The sequence below is a fragment of the Canis aureus genome, chromosome 17 (genome assembly GCF_053574225.1).
Source record: "Canis aureus isolate CA01 chromosome 17, VMU_Caureus_v.1.0, whole genome shotgun sequence".
In the NCBI taxonomy this organism is placed as follows: Eukaryota; Metazoa; Chordata; class Mammalia; order Carnivora; family Canidae; genus Canis; species Canis aureus.
In genome coordinates this window covers 57367563-57382760 of record NC_135627.1, presented here as the reverse complement: position 1 = coordinate 57382760, position 15198 = coordinate 57367563, and the positions used below count along the sequence as shown (strand labels likewise).

Here is a 15198-nt window from a genome sequence, read left to right as displayed (position 1 = left end):
TATTCCCTTTCACTATTATTTATATTCCCCAAATGAATGAGACCATATAATGTTTGTCCTTCACCGACTGACTTACTTCACTCAGCATAATACCCTCCAGTTCCATCCACGTTGAAGCAAATGGTGGGTATTTGTCATTTCTAATAGCTGAGTAATATTCCATTGTATACATAAACCACATCTTCTTTATCCATTCATCTTTTGTTGGACACCGAGGCTCCTTCCACAGTTTGGCTATCGTGGCCATTGCTGCTATAAACTTCGTGGTGCAGGTGTCCCGGCGTTTCATTGCATCTGTATCTTTGGGGTAAATCCCCAGCAGTGCAATTGCTGGGTCGTAGGGCAGGTCTATTTTTAACTGTTTGAGGAACCTCCACACAGTTTTCCAGAGTGGCTGCACCAGTTCACATTCCCACCTCTTAACTATAGAGAACTAATGGTTACCAGAGGGGAGGGGTGGGGGAATGGGTTCAAAAGGTGATGGGGATTAAAGAGTGTACTTGTCAAGATGAACACTGGGTGATGTACAGAATTGTGGAATCACTATATATCTGAAACTAATGTGACACCATATTAACTGGAATTTTAAAAGAAGAAAAAATATACACATGTATTTTGACTCTAAAAAAATAAAATAAGGGGATCCCTGGGTGGCTCAGCGGTTTAGCACCTGCTTTTGGCCCAGGGCCTGATCCTGGAGTCCTGGGATTGAATCCCGCATCAGGCTCCTTGTGTGGAGCCTGCTTCTCCCTCTGCCTGGGTCTCTGCCTCTCTCTCTGTGTGTGTCTGTCATGAATAAATAAACAAAATCTTTAAAAAAAAATCAAATAAAATAAAAATAAAATAATAAAAAAATAAAATAAATCTTGGGAAATCAAATTACGCTTTTCCTAAGCTTACTGTTTTTTCATTTTTCATTATTTTAATTTCTTAACTTATTATTTATTATTTTGCACTGTTCATTATTTTACCTTAAAACTTTGTTTTAAAATTCTTAGCCTTTGTCTGTTTGTAAACAGCTTAGCACATTTTCTAAAGCATGTACACTTTATAAATGATGATAATTTTTATAAAGGGTAAATAGAATCAACTATTCTTTTCCCTCTCCCACATTTCCAAGCCATGTAGTTAAGTGTGTATCATATTACTCATTCTGTCCCACAGGCTATGAACAGAAATGATGCATTTACTTCCAAGTTAAGACAATTAGAGCAAATATTCCCCCTTCATCCTCTTCTTCCCCTCTGTAGTGACCTCAGAGGCTCCATTTAACAGAGCTACAAGATGGCATGGCCTCCATTAACTTTGGTCTCCAAAGGGCCATGTGCAGCAGATCCTCTGCCCACCAACCAGCAACAAGTAATGAGTGAGAAATAAACTTTTGTTGTGACACACCACTGAGATTTCAAAGTTGGTTAATCATAGCTCAACCTATCCTTAAACAGAAGATCCTTATAAAAGATTTCAAAGTTGGTTAATCATAGCTCAACCTATCCTTAAACAGAAGATCCTTATAAAAAGATCTTTTATAAATTTAATGCAATTGGGATCAATAAATAAATCGTAAATAGCATAAACGTATATAAATAAAAACTAATCTTTTCTTTCAGTGACTATTCTTATTTTGCCCTGGAATTCTATTCTAATGTCCTGGAAAACAATGTAAAGGGACTAAATTAAGAAGTTTTTTTTTTTTTTTTTGTTTTGTTTTTGTTTTTGTTTTCTTTCTTTCTTTCTTTTTTTTTTTTTTTTTAATTAAGAAGTCTTAAGCTTAGCCCACCCTTTTCAGGTTAGCTCAGTCTCACGTGATAACTCGATTCAAAGTTCAAATTCCCAATCATAGCCATTCCTCCTCTCTCAGTAGAGTTTACATCTCTCCTTTCCCTCCTGAGCTCTATGAACGGGTTCAGGATGAACCTTACTTACCCTCATGCGTTTACAAAGAATAACCTCGAAGGCAGGGCTTTCCTCCCTGCTCTCCAAGTCCCCATGGTGGTGTGGTGGGTTGGCTCTGGTCAATGTGCCGGCATCCATCAGGATGTTCCTACTCCAGCTTGGAACTCTGGGCAATCTATTGGCTCCTGATGCTGAAGTTGGCAGTGACTGGAGCTCTGCCTCCATTATGAAGTCCCTGTGCTCAGAGCCTGGCAAACATTTTTTGTTAAAGGACAGAGAGGGAATATTTTAGGCTTTGCAGGCCACATACCGTTTCTGTTGTTTATTTTTCTTCTTTTTTTTAACTTCTTGTGGTGGTTGTAGTAGTGATGGTGGTTGGTATCCTTCTTGCCGCTTCTCTTTTCTTTGCCTTCTCTTCCTTCCTCTTCATTTTTATTCTCTTCTTTTTGAAATTATAAACACCATCCTTAGTTCAGGGCCATAAAACTGAAGATTGCCAGGATTTGACTCATTGGCTACAATTTGCCAACCTCTAACCTACAACCTTTTCATTCTGACCTTGGTCCTCTTCTAGTTCCCTATGCCAATTTTAACAACTCCTGGGATCCTGGCATGCCCTATGATGTCTGTGGAAGGTTGTGGACTATTTTGAGTCCATATGCTGAGAAAACTTCCTTTTCCCAGAGTGGGTTTTTTTTTTTTTTTTTTAAGTTTCTTCTGTACCATGCTGATCCCAGAAACAGAGCAAGGGTTGGCTGGCATGCTCTTTCATTCCCTCTCAACCTGCTGGGACTCTACTGGAGTGTGATGGCCTAAGGCTCAAGAAATACGGGGTGCAGGTCTGTTTTCAGGGACCCCGTCAGCAGCCTTCCCATCCTGTGAAACTTCTTTAAATTATTCTTCGTTTCCCCTCAGCAAATAGCTTTCTACCTTTTTCTGTTTGGTGGATCACATCCTCTGATCTTCTAAACTGTGGCTTATGAAGGAAAACTCTTTCACCGTGCTGCAGTAGTCTTGAATTTTACTATATAAAAGGGATATTTTGTAACTTAGAAAATGCCTCTTTCTCAGCTAAAGCAGACCAGTTTTTAATATATATTCTAACACATTCCTGAAATAAACATCATAAACTCCCACATTTCATAATTAAGTACTTCGTAATTTATCTGCTACTCCTACAAGTCTTTTTAAACAGAGGTACGTATGCATGTATTTCAAGCTACGAGACATCTAAACTGCTCAGCCATGGAGCATGAATTTTCCATACTTTGCAGAAAGCACTTAGCTTCAAGGGTAATGTAAAGCAAAGTATTCAAAACTTGTATATTATAATCATCTGTTTAAATATTTTAAGTGATCATTTATTCATAAGGCCCCATTTTTTCCTTCCCAAGATACTTGGCATGATGCAGCAGCAATTAAAAGACACTCATAATCATAATCACAGCAATTATTATGTTTTCTGGCAGCTCTGTGCCACCCTTCCGTAGCAAGCCTCCAGAGATCTAGTCCTGCCTCTGGAACAGAGAACTGTCCTTACCAGAGGTTTCAGCCTCTGCTTCTGCCTGGGTCGCCCGTAAGAACGTCAGCAGTGACTCAGCAGCACCCTGCGAGCCGCTGTCAGTGACTCAGTGTCACATAGCAAAAGAGAAGGCTGCTACAATACTTGGCCTTTCTCTTCCTCTTGTGCGAGTTCTTTCTGTGATAGCTGTAGGGTGAAATACAGCAGATTTAAAATTCCAAAAACATTCTGCTTTAGATGCCCTGCAATATGGTTCAGGCTTTGATTACAGAAAGGAGTGGAATGTATAAGATGGTTTTGTGACTTTAGAAAGACATAATTTTTAAAAAGATTAGTTTCATCCAGCAAGGCCCAAACTGCTTACCTATGCTTGTGTTCCATCTCCCACCCCCGACCCCCTCCTCCTCCTGTATGGGTGTTTAGGAGGGGGAAGGAGCGTCTAGTCCAGTATCACACTTCATATGCCTCCTTCTTCCAGGGATCCCTGGAGAATATGAAATGGGGTACCACTGGTCCAGGCTGTTGAAGAACTGACCTGGCCTGGATTTCAGCATTAGAACTACCACTTCTGAGAAACTTCCTCCTACCAGTGTTCAAGTGTTTGCATCTATGCCCATAAATATCCAGTTATCTGCTCGTCACCCTTACTATATGTGAACTCCTTAAAGGCAGAAATTATGTCAAGCATTGAAAGACTGGTTGTAGAAAGGAGAGCTTGGGAGAGTGGAGGAATGAATGAATGAATATATGAAATTAGCTTGGTAAGATTATTTGTAGTTTTCAGAGGCTCATTTATCACTTTTTCTGAGAGGAGAGTATGGTACTCCCCATTCAGTAAATTTACTCAGATTAGTGCATCAAATCCAATCAAATGCCTGGGTTATTATGACTGAAACAATGCTGGGATCATCACCAGGAAGGGTAAATACTAATGAGATCTTTCATATGATTGCTTTCAGCTGACTGTTGAAAGGGATTAAACCACCAGAGATAATGGCTCATGCTACACATATGTTCTTTCTAAGAGGTGAAGACAAATAATAAGGATTTTGTTCCTAGTACAACTTTTTTATTGGTAGGTGAGCCCCCTCCATACAGTCTGTGGTATAAGATAACTGGATGTCCACAGCTAAATTTAATGTATTACCTTTTCTTTCCAGTCAACTAAGTGAGTTTCGGAGCATGTATCAAAGCATTGTGTGAAGTGCCAGAGGTGAAGGGGAAGGAATACAAAAGCAAAAAACTGGCATATAAAAAGGTGGTATGAAGTCATAATTAGTGCAAAGACCTGGAGCCAGGTGGCCTGGGCTTGAACTCTGTCACTCTTACTCTCTAATTCTGTGACCTTGGACAGGTTATGTAGCATCATTGATCCTCAATTGCCTCACCCATGAAATTAGTACCAATTTCTTAGTGTTACTGAGAAGAAAAATGACATGGGAAAAACACTTGGTTCAGTATATGACACAGAAAGTTCTCCAAAGTGGTAGTGATTGTTGTTTTGTTATTATTGCTGTTTTTATTATTATTATTATTATTATTAATTATTATTGTTATTGTTATTATAAGATTTTATTTATTTATGTGAGAGAGAGAATGAATGGTGGGGAGGCTCAGAGGGAGAAGCAGACTCCCTACCAAGCGGGAAGCTGACATGGGGCTCTTTCCCAGGATCTGAGATCATGACCTGAGCTAAAGGCAGATGCTTAACCACTTAACTGATTGAGCCACCCAGGAGCTCCTATTTTCATTATTATTAAGATAGAGTCCTTGACATGTAGGAGACATGGTTTGGCTGAGAATGATAAGTACTGTGTATTGATTTACTGACTTTCACAAAATAGTCCACAACAAATTGTAATATAGTCTACCAAATACAGAGTGACCTTAAATATTCATAATAACGTATGGATTTAAAGAAGTTTTGATCATTCGCAATGTTCTCTTTATGTTTATTAAATCATACTGTTGCATTATGTGGGTAGCCATTGGATATTTCTTTAACAGGCTACATGTAAATTTAATAACAATGATAATAAATTCTTATTAGAGTTTCTCATAGAATTAATTAATCCTCTGTTAACACGCTTACTGAGGTCAAAAACAGTTTCTTGCACAGATGTAATTATAAATCCTCAGACCTATAAGAACAGATTCAATCTCAAAACAGTTCCATTAGGCCTGCAAGAACCCTACAAAAGTGATGTAATCCCAAGGACTACACAGTGGTTCAGTTCTAATGGAGATGATTGAGGATTTTCTTGCCAAATGAAGTAGTGCTCCAAAGAATGAAGCCTACTCACAATATATTGAAGTCTTCTAAATGCCAATCATCAAGCTAAGAGGTGAAGATGAATTACATGTAGAGCCTTTCTCAATAGCTAAAGCCTTCACACCATAGTGAGCCTGGAATAAAAGAAACCAGAGCAAGTAGGTTTCATCTAATCAGGCCCTTTGTCTTTGAGAGGCCTGAAAGCCTATAGTAATGAGTTGTCAAGAGAAGATGGTTGCAGCACTTAAGTTCCTTTAACATTTATGGGGGAAGAAAGTAAGCCAGACTATTACATCTCAAAGATCTGCTTCTCAATTTCATGTTATTAAAACCTCGCTAGAGCATATATAAAAGATGTGCAAGAGAGTAAGCAAAGCCCCAGGACAAACATGATGTCTTTCTAGAGCATCCATTTTTCCAGAAGCTTAGTGGGAAAGCATTATCTTTATATTTAATCAGACACAGATATCTCATGAATTCTTATAATAAATCAGGAAATCTAAAAATATATGTGCCTCTCTGGGGCTGCACCTTAGATCCTAGTAATATCGTGTTTACTTTCCTCTCCTGAAACTTTGATGGGAAGTTTGAATATCCAATATGATAAGATATCCGCACTAGCCAGACACAAACAAAAGTTCCATAATTTTATGTTCTGATTTTGTATTCATTTATTTTATCTCACCAATACTTAGGCATACAGAAAAGTAAACTCTAGCTATAATAAATATGGGATTCACTTTGCCCCCTTCTCCAACCCAGGTTCCATACACAGGTTCCCTTTATAGCAAAAAGGATTTTGTCCTTCGGTTTTGCTTTCCCTTGAGGATGTAGAGCTTCACAAAAATCACATACAACAGCTGGTGATACTCCTAAGATCCCTACAAGGCAATTGCAGATGGTGATGATAACCACCCACACACTGTCAGTCTGCTCAGACACTAATCTCAAGGGAAAAAATCTGTATCAGTGAAATGAGGACATTTTCATGCCAGCAAAGAGCAGCTGTTAAAAGGTACTGTGATGATCCCACCCATTCACCCAGGCTCTGAATTGAGAGTACTGTAGTCAGGCCCCGGGATTAATTGCTAGACCACAGAAGCCACTCTGACTTTTCCAAAAGCGATTAATGACTTTGCAAGTCAGAGAGCTATAGTGGTCTGGGTGTTCGGGTTTCAGGTAGAGGATACTGTATGGATCATGAACTTATAGAAGAGCCAGATAGTCATCCTTATATCTCTGTACTTCTGTGGTTCCTGGCATAGGGGTCAGGGGACTGCAAATAAATGTCTGAGAAGTAAATAACTAACTAAATAAATAGATTTTAGAAGGTTTTTAGGTCAAGGGACATTAAGGCCAGGAAAAACTTAATATGATTAGTTTGTCACACTATCTTGGTTAGAATTCCATCTCCACTAATTAACTGTCGAATCTTGGGTGAGTTATTTAACTTTTCCAAGCTTCCAATTCCTCATGCATAAAATAATATACACATAGGGTCATTATAAGAACTAAATTATATAAAATAGCAAAGGTACAATGATTAACTGAATGATTGTCACAAGTAGACCCTGAATAATTTAACCTTCCTTAACAGGTAGCCAGAAAAGTTCAGAGCTTCTTCTGACACTTTCTGTTACAGAGCTCTGAGTGGAAAGTGAGGTATAAAAATAGAACTTTTATCTGGAAAATGACGAGAAATGAACTTAATTGAAAAAGAGTACTGCTTGGAGCCAGAGATGTTCATTCATTCATTTTGCTTGATTTTGCTGTTTAGTGGCTTTGTGATGTTGAGTGGTCATTTAAACTCTGATAGTCCAAAAAATAAATTAATTAATTAAAAATAAATTAAAAATAAATTTAAAAAATAAACTCCGATAGTCCCAGTTATACCAGCCACAAAATAGAACTTTTAAAAATTTATAAATTAATTAAAATTCATACATTTTAATATTTTTTGCTCATCCCATAATACAGGTCTATTTTGAGGTTTTGTGTAAGATATAATGATTTATAAATAGTGACATACTATATAGATATGAGGCACTAATATGAATCAATTTTTTGAGTTGGTAAGTATAGAATACTGGACTATAAATATACCTGAATAGCAGGCAAAGGGGCTCATAGTAAGATTTCTCTTACTATGGGAAAGAGAAAAATCATGCTTTCAAGGCCAAGTTATAGGTCAGATTTCCTGACTTTAGATCTAATAGGCTCACAGGTCTCAGCTTGCATGTGTGGAAAACTAAATTGAGAAGAACTAAGAAGATGTTGTTGGGTCCAATTTTAAAAAGTACCAGTGTAGTTCAATGCTGGCTGCTAAGGATCCAGGAGGTAGGTGTGTCAACATGTGTGCTGTGAATTTTCTATCTTAACATAATATGTCCTTTATGCCCAAAATATTGCGGACAACCCACTTCTTGAAACTCTCTGTTCTGTAAACTCTAACTTGTTTTGTTTGCCAGTGGCTTTGAATGTTCTTTCTCTGCTTCTAACATATCTTGCTTCCTCCCACCATTTTTGTTTTCATCCGTTTCTAACTAAACTCATTTCCTCAGGGACCTCTTTCATTCCTATGGGAATTCTCACGTGAAATCCAAAATTTAGATTTATTGCCCTAATATCTATACATATCTTTTATGCCATCATGACCTCAACCTAATATGGCTAAAAATTTATACATCATCATTCTCCTATCCCTCTTATCCTCCTTAATTCCTCATTCTTAATGTTCCATTTATCTTAGGATGTGCAATGCTTTATATGCAGAGCTATAAAATTTAAATTCATTCTATTATACTGAGGGAAATAGTCTCTCAGTCAATTCAGAGATTTTCCTGTTTCCCTGGGGTTTCACAGAGCTATGGTATCTTGAAAAGTGGACACCATGTCTTTGCTATTATAGGTTCATGCTGGCATCTTCTGAGACTTCCAGAACCCCAATCTCTGGGCCTTCAGTAATCAGTCTATATGCTTAGCTTCTGAGCAAGCCCTCATTTCATTGGCTGGGACACCTTGGGATATTGTGGTTGTTATGGATAGCAACTCCTTAAATGAGGAGTAAATGCTAACGGGAAAAAGTCAATACAAGCGGAAATATATTAATTCATATTATAAAAAAAAATAAAAATGTTTTCTGATTTCATTTCCAAACACAATGGAGTAATGAGGACTGATTTACCCTCCTACCCCAAACATACAATGGCCAAAAATATTTTTTAAACTTTTCATATTAGACACCAGGCAGTAAAGGAGACTGAAAAATAAGATTTCCTGGGAGACAGAAAACAAATATGGTGAGTACTATAACAACTCCGGATTAATTCCTGGAGAGAACTTTCAGGAGGCAGAATCATGCATAGTTTGGTGGTCTCCATGAGGTAAGAAACATGGAGCTGGGCATCTTAGGAACAGACATCCAGAACTAACAGGGCAGAGTAGCAGAGGAGAGAACTCCAAAGAGAGAGCTCCACAGATCTGCAGAGAGTCCATTTCAAGTATTTGTTAGAGAATTTACATGTATGTGAGGGAACTACCTAAAGCCAGAAAAAAACAAATACTCAATGCAATTGATTAGAACTCACAGAGGACTGGCAATATTTCCTGTTCTAGCCAATCAGAATGGAAAGCTTCATTATTCAGAGGACATTGAGTATAGTATTCAAAAGGCAGTTGCCTCAGTGAGGAAAAATTAACCCCAGATGAAACAATGCTCTGATATTACTTAACAAAATCTAAAAGAAACAGCTTAAATAATTGAACTTTTTCAAGTAACTTAATCACATCCTAGAATAAAGCTCAGAACATTTATAGGAATACTAGAATATCCAGAACCCAATAGGATAAAATTATACTATCTGACATCAAATTAAAAATGACCAGTTATGCAGAGAAGCAGGAAAATACAACCCGTAATGAGGACAAAAAAAATAATATGAACAGACCCAAAAATAACACAGCTGACAGAATTTGTAGTGGAGGAAAAACACAATTATAACTTAACTGGATATGTCCAAGAAACTAGAGGAAAGATTAAACATGTTAAGTAGTAACATAAAAGATATAAAAGAAACCCAAAGAGGGGCACCTGGGTGGCACATTCAGTTAAGCATTTGATTCTTGGTTTCAGCTCAGGTCATGATCTCATGGGTCAGTGCTCAGCTGGGAGTCTGCTGGAAGATTCTCTCCCTCTGCCCCTCCTCCTCTCTGTCTCTCAAATAAATAAATTTTAAGAAAGAGAGAGACCCAAAGTGAATATCTAATGATGAAAAATGGACCAGATAAAATTAATGGCATATTAGATATTGAAGAAGAAAAGATTTGTGAACTTGAAGACCAAGCAACAGACATTATACAAAAAGCAGAGGGTAAAAATGACTCCATAAAAAAATAGAGTAGCACTGAGTTTTGGGGCAGTTTAAAACTGCCAAATATACATGTAATTATAATCACCAAAGGGTAAGTGCAGGAAAAAACTGAGAAAAGTAATTTTGAAGAAACAACGCTCAAAATTTTTCTAATTCGGTGATAACTAAAACCCACAGATCTTAGAAACTCAACATACTTTCAGCATGAAAAACATCAAGAAAGCTACACTGTGACTCATCATCAAATTGATTAAAATCATCAATAAAGGGAAAAATGTCTTAAAAGTGACCAAAGAAAAAAGACAAATTACATTCAGAGAACAAAAGGTAAGAATGATCAAATATTTATGGTTGGAAACAATGCAAGCCAGAAAAAAATAGCATTTTTAATGTACTGAAAACAAAATCAAAATCTGTATCTAGTGAAAATATCTTTCAAAATGAAGATGAAATGAAGACTTTTTCTTATATACAAAATATGAAAGAATTTATCACCAGGAGACTTGTAGTAAAAGATATGTTTTTAAAAATCAAGTATTTCAGGAAGAAAACCATGACACCAGGTAAAATTTTGGTTTTAGAAGAAGGAATAATAACCACCACAGAGGATATTTATATGGAATATAATATAAATATCCTAATGATTGTCTTCTTTATTATTGAAAACTTTGTCAAAGATAAGTGACTACTGAATGTAAATCATAACATTTTGTTGGGCTTATGCCATATGTAGTAGGCACTAATAAGAACTTTATAATATGAAAAGACTAGGTTTTCATTTATTAAAGCACAATAATGATATTGTCTTGAATAAAAAGTAAATAAAAATTGGTTATTAGTTTCCTAGGGCTGTTATAACACGTAACACAAAGTGAGCAGCTTAAAACAGTAGCAATGTAGTGCCTTACAATTCTAGAGACTAGATGTTCAAAATCAAGGTGTAGACAGGGCCATATTCCCCCTGAGATCTGTAGAGGAATCTTTCTTGCCTCTTTGCCTCTGATGCTTTGTCAGCAATATTCGGCATTCCTTGGTTTGGAGCTGTATAACTTCATTCTCTGCTTTCATCATATGGTATTGTCCCTGTGTGTGTGTCTTCATGTGGTTTTTTTTTTTTTTTTTATGTGGTTTTTCTTTTTAAGAGTGTGAGCACACAAGTCAAGGGGGAGGGGCAGAGGGAAAGGGAGAAGGAAAATCTTAAATAGGCTCCATGCTCAGTGCAGAGCCCAACATGGAGCTTGATCTCATGACACTGAGATCATGACCTGAGCCAAAACAAAGAGTTGGACACTTAACCAACTGAGCCACACAGGCACCCCAGCATTTTCTATAACGATATAGGTCAAATTGGATTAGGTGTTCACATACTGAAGTATGACCTCATTCTAACTAATTATACTTACAATGACAATATATGCTAATATGATCACATTCTGAGGTACTAGAAGTTAGGAGTTCAACATATCTTTTTCAGAGAGACAAAATTCAACCCATAACAGCTGTTACGCCTTAAATATAATTCTGTGACAGAGTTTCTAAAGATGCTTGTAAATGTACATAGGCATTTTGTGGTGTTAATAGGCAATTGCACAACGGGAGCAGAATTATTTATAGAACTGTTGGTTTTTCTTTCCAGCACCCTAGAGTAACAGGATTTAATAGCAACACTAACAATTAGTTCTTCTCTGGGTTTCAAGATCCTCTGTGAATAATTTTTGACAAATCACTCTCCAAAAAACATCAGCTTTACAAAAGCTGTATCCTACATAGAAATTCTCCACTCTGAGAGACAATAGACCATTGATGTGTCAACTTCAAAGCTAATGATAATCTAGTAATAAACTACCATCTTTAAATATTAATTTTTATTCTGGGGAAATATAAGGAGTTTCAAGATCTAGATACTTCACATATTACTTTTCAGATAAACAGGCTTCTTATTCATAATTCACATTAGTAAAGGACACAATCACCAAATGTGTGGTAAGTCATTTCACAGAATGCTGATTGGCCAACTCCCTAGTTAAGAAATATAGCACATATTTTTCAAATAGAGTTTAAATAACAACTTCTCTGATAAAGACTCCTTTTTAATTCAAACCTCACTAAGAAAGGAGACATGAAAATTACCAGCTCATGAGACAGAAAAGTAAGAATGATAAAACAAGGAAAAAAGTGAGGCTTACATTCAGAAAACTTTCATTTCATGGAAATTGAACTACTAAGAGGACATTTTAAAGAGAATGAGATAAGGGTAAAATCACAACAGTCAAGTGACAATGAATGGACAGAAAACATTTGGAATCTAATAAAACCAAGTTTGAATGCTGGCCAAAACATTACTAATTAGTGGAAAAATAAGAAAATTACACATAAAGTATTCAATAAATTTTAAAAGTTATTATAACAATTATAGTCATAATTATGCAAATAACAAATACTGATTAATCAGTAAAAATCATTTGCCTAATTATGTTACATAAATACATGTTAAATGGACAAATAATTTAAAAATACTAAGTTTTAATATAATTATTGTTATTATAGTGAAGACAGAGAAGTCTTTGGCTTGCCAAATATTAGGAGATATATCAGGTTCTGGTCCTCTGGTGACATAAGAGTTTCCTGAATGTACTTCCTCCCATGGACACACTAAATCTACAGCTATGCATAGGGCAATTGCCTCTGAAATTAATCCAGAAACTAGCTAAGTAACTACTATACATCAAGTGAATGAGAAAATATCCTTGTCAAAATGGGTAGGTCAGTCTGAGAGACAGTCTTGCCTCAAATCCACTCATGCCGCAGTGACCTATAATCAGGTAGGAACTCACAGTTCCTGGCTTTTCTCTGAGGACTGAAGGGTTTGGACCCAACATCTAGCACCCCAACTTTTAAGACTTTCAAACCTGAATGATGAGCACCCAAAAAACCTAGCTTTGAAAGCCAGTGGGACACACATTCATGAGGCCCATAAGACCACAGCAAACAAAGGAGGAGCTCTTAACAAGTTTGAAAGTACTGGCTGTAGCTACTAGCCACCAACATTTCCTAAGGCTCAGTACACAGGGAGGAGACACAAATGTCCATCTCAAAATCTTTCCTCAAAAGAGGGCTATTTGCATACTTTAAAAGCTCTGGACAAAGGTTAGGCTTCTAATTTAGCTTATGTCTAAGGGCTCACTTCAATCCTTCCTAGAGACGAGTGGGTGCCATTTCGTTCTTCCTTTAACCCATTTAACTCACTAGGTGTCCTCTTGGAAGAAGCTCATGAATTTGTCTGGTGCCCTGGCATTTGCTGGCTGCCACCTAGGAGATGTGCCCTTTGATCGACTGAATCTTGTGGTGATTAAAGCTTGCATTTGTGAGTCCTACAGAACCAAAGAAAATAAAGAACAGTTCTTAACCACACAACCGCTAAGAGCTAGGTACAGAGGAAACCGATAAAAATGACCATCTCCAGTCTTGCCCTGAAAGAGGCCTATCTGCATACTTTAAAGATACTGCCAGAGAGTTTGGCTACTAATCACCCTACATCAAGGTGATAAATGACAGTCTCTCTTTTGGACACTGATAGGTCTTGGTATACTTCAAATACTGGGGGGCCAGTAAAAACAAGAAGGTAATTAAATCAGCACAAAGGTGTAAGAGATAACAAAAAACTTAGACTGGCTGAAAGACAAGTTTCATCACCAATACAAGACCATTTATCAAGACTGCTAGAGGTGGCTGTTTTATCTAAGACATAGAAACCAATGCAGAGAGTCAAGGAAATTGAAGAAATGGGAATGTGTTCCAAATAAAAGAATAAGATAAAATTACAGAAACAGATCTTAATGAAACAGAGATAAGTGATTTACCCGAATAATTATTCAAAGGAACAAACATGCTCAGTTAAGTCAGGAGAACAATGCATAATAAAAGCAAGAATTTCAACAAAGAAATGTAAAGTATTAAAAGATACCAAAAAGAAATCATGGAACTGAAGAATATGATAACTGCACTGAAAAATTCAATAGAGGGGTTCAATAACCAACTAGATCAACTGGAAGAAAGAATTAACAAACGCAAAGGCAGGGAAGTAGAATTAATCTAGTCAGAGAAGAAAAAAGACAACAGAAAGAAAAAGAGGGGCCTCTGCCTCCTGCAATCACATCATCCAAGGAAACAAAAGAAACTCTAAAGGAAGAAGTGTCCTTGCTAATATTGACAGCTCATCTCAAATCACTGGGAAAGGAGTTATAGTGAAACCAGACTTTTCTGTGGATGAGTTTTCTGCCTCTGTCCTCACTGGAAAACTGACTACTTCTTTCTTTCAATTTTCTACACAATTGTATTTGTGATTGGTTTGCTAAGTAATGACATTGCTCTGTGGGTCTTTCTTTCCCAAACAAAGGGGCAGCACCCTGCAGTGGTTTACATGGCCAATCTAGCCTTAGCAGACCTCCTTTCTGGGATCTGGTTCCCTCTGAAGATTGCCTATAACATACATGGCAACAATTGGGTTTATGAGGAAGCTCTTTGCAAAGTACTCATTGGCTTTTTCTATGGCAACATGAACTATTCCATTCTCCTTATGACTTGCCTCAGGGTGCAGAGGTATTGAGTCACCACAAACCCCGTAGTGCACTTGAGGAAGAAGGCAAAGACTGCCTTTGAAAGGCACTTAGGAAAGAAGAGGCAGAGAGCCACCAAACTCATTGTCATTTTCCTGCCATGTATTTGATCTGCTTAACTCCTTGTGACCTTCTACTTGTGGTACATTATTTCCTAATTAGGAATTGGAGCCAGAGTCACATCTATATCCAGTACATTGTAGCCCTCTGCCTCTCCACCCTCAACAGTTGCAGTGACCCCTTTGTCTGTTATCTTGTTTCACAGGACTTCAGGGATCATGCAAAGAATGCTTTCCTTTGTTGAAGTGTTCATACTGTAAGGTAGATGCAAATACCTTTCACATCAAAGAAATTCTCCAGGAAATCCAGCTCTTATTCCAGTTCAATCAGTGTTAAAACCTTTTTCTGGGTAGCCTGGGTGGCTCAGCGGTTTAGCGCTGCCTTCAGCCGGGGCGTGACCCTGGAGGCCTGGGATGGAGTCCCAGGTCAGGCTCCCTGCATGGAGCCTGCTTCTCCCTCTGC

General features: G+C 37.4%; 1 pseudogene; it reads left to right on the top strand.

The window, feature by feature from the left end:
- Positions 1-9957: 9957 nt before the first annotated feature.
- Positions 9958-14786, top strand: LOC144288158 (proteinase-activated receptor 2-like; annotated as a pseudogene).
- Positions 14787-15198: the final 412 nt, after the last annotated feature.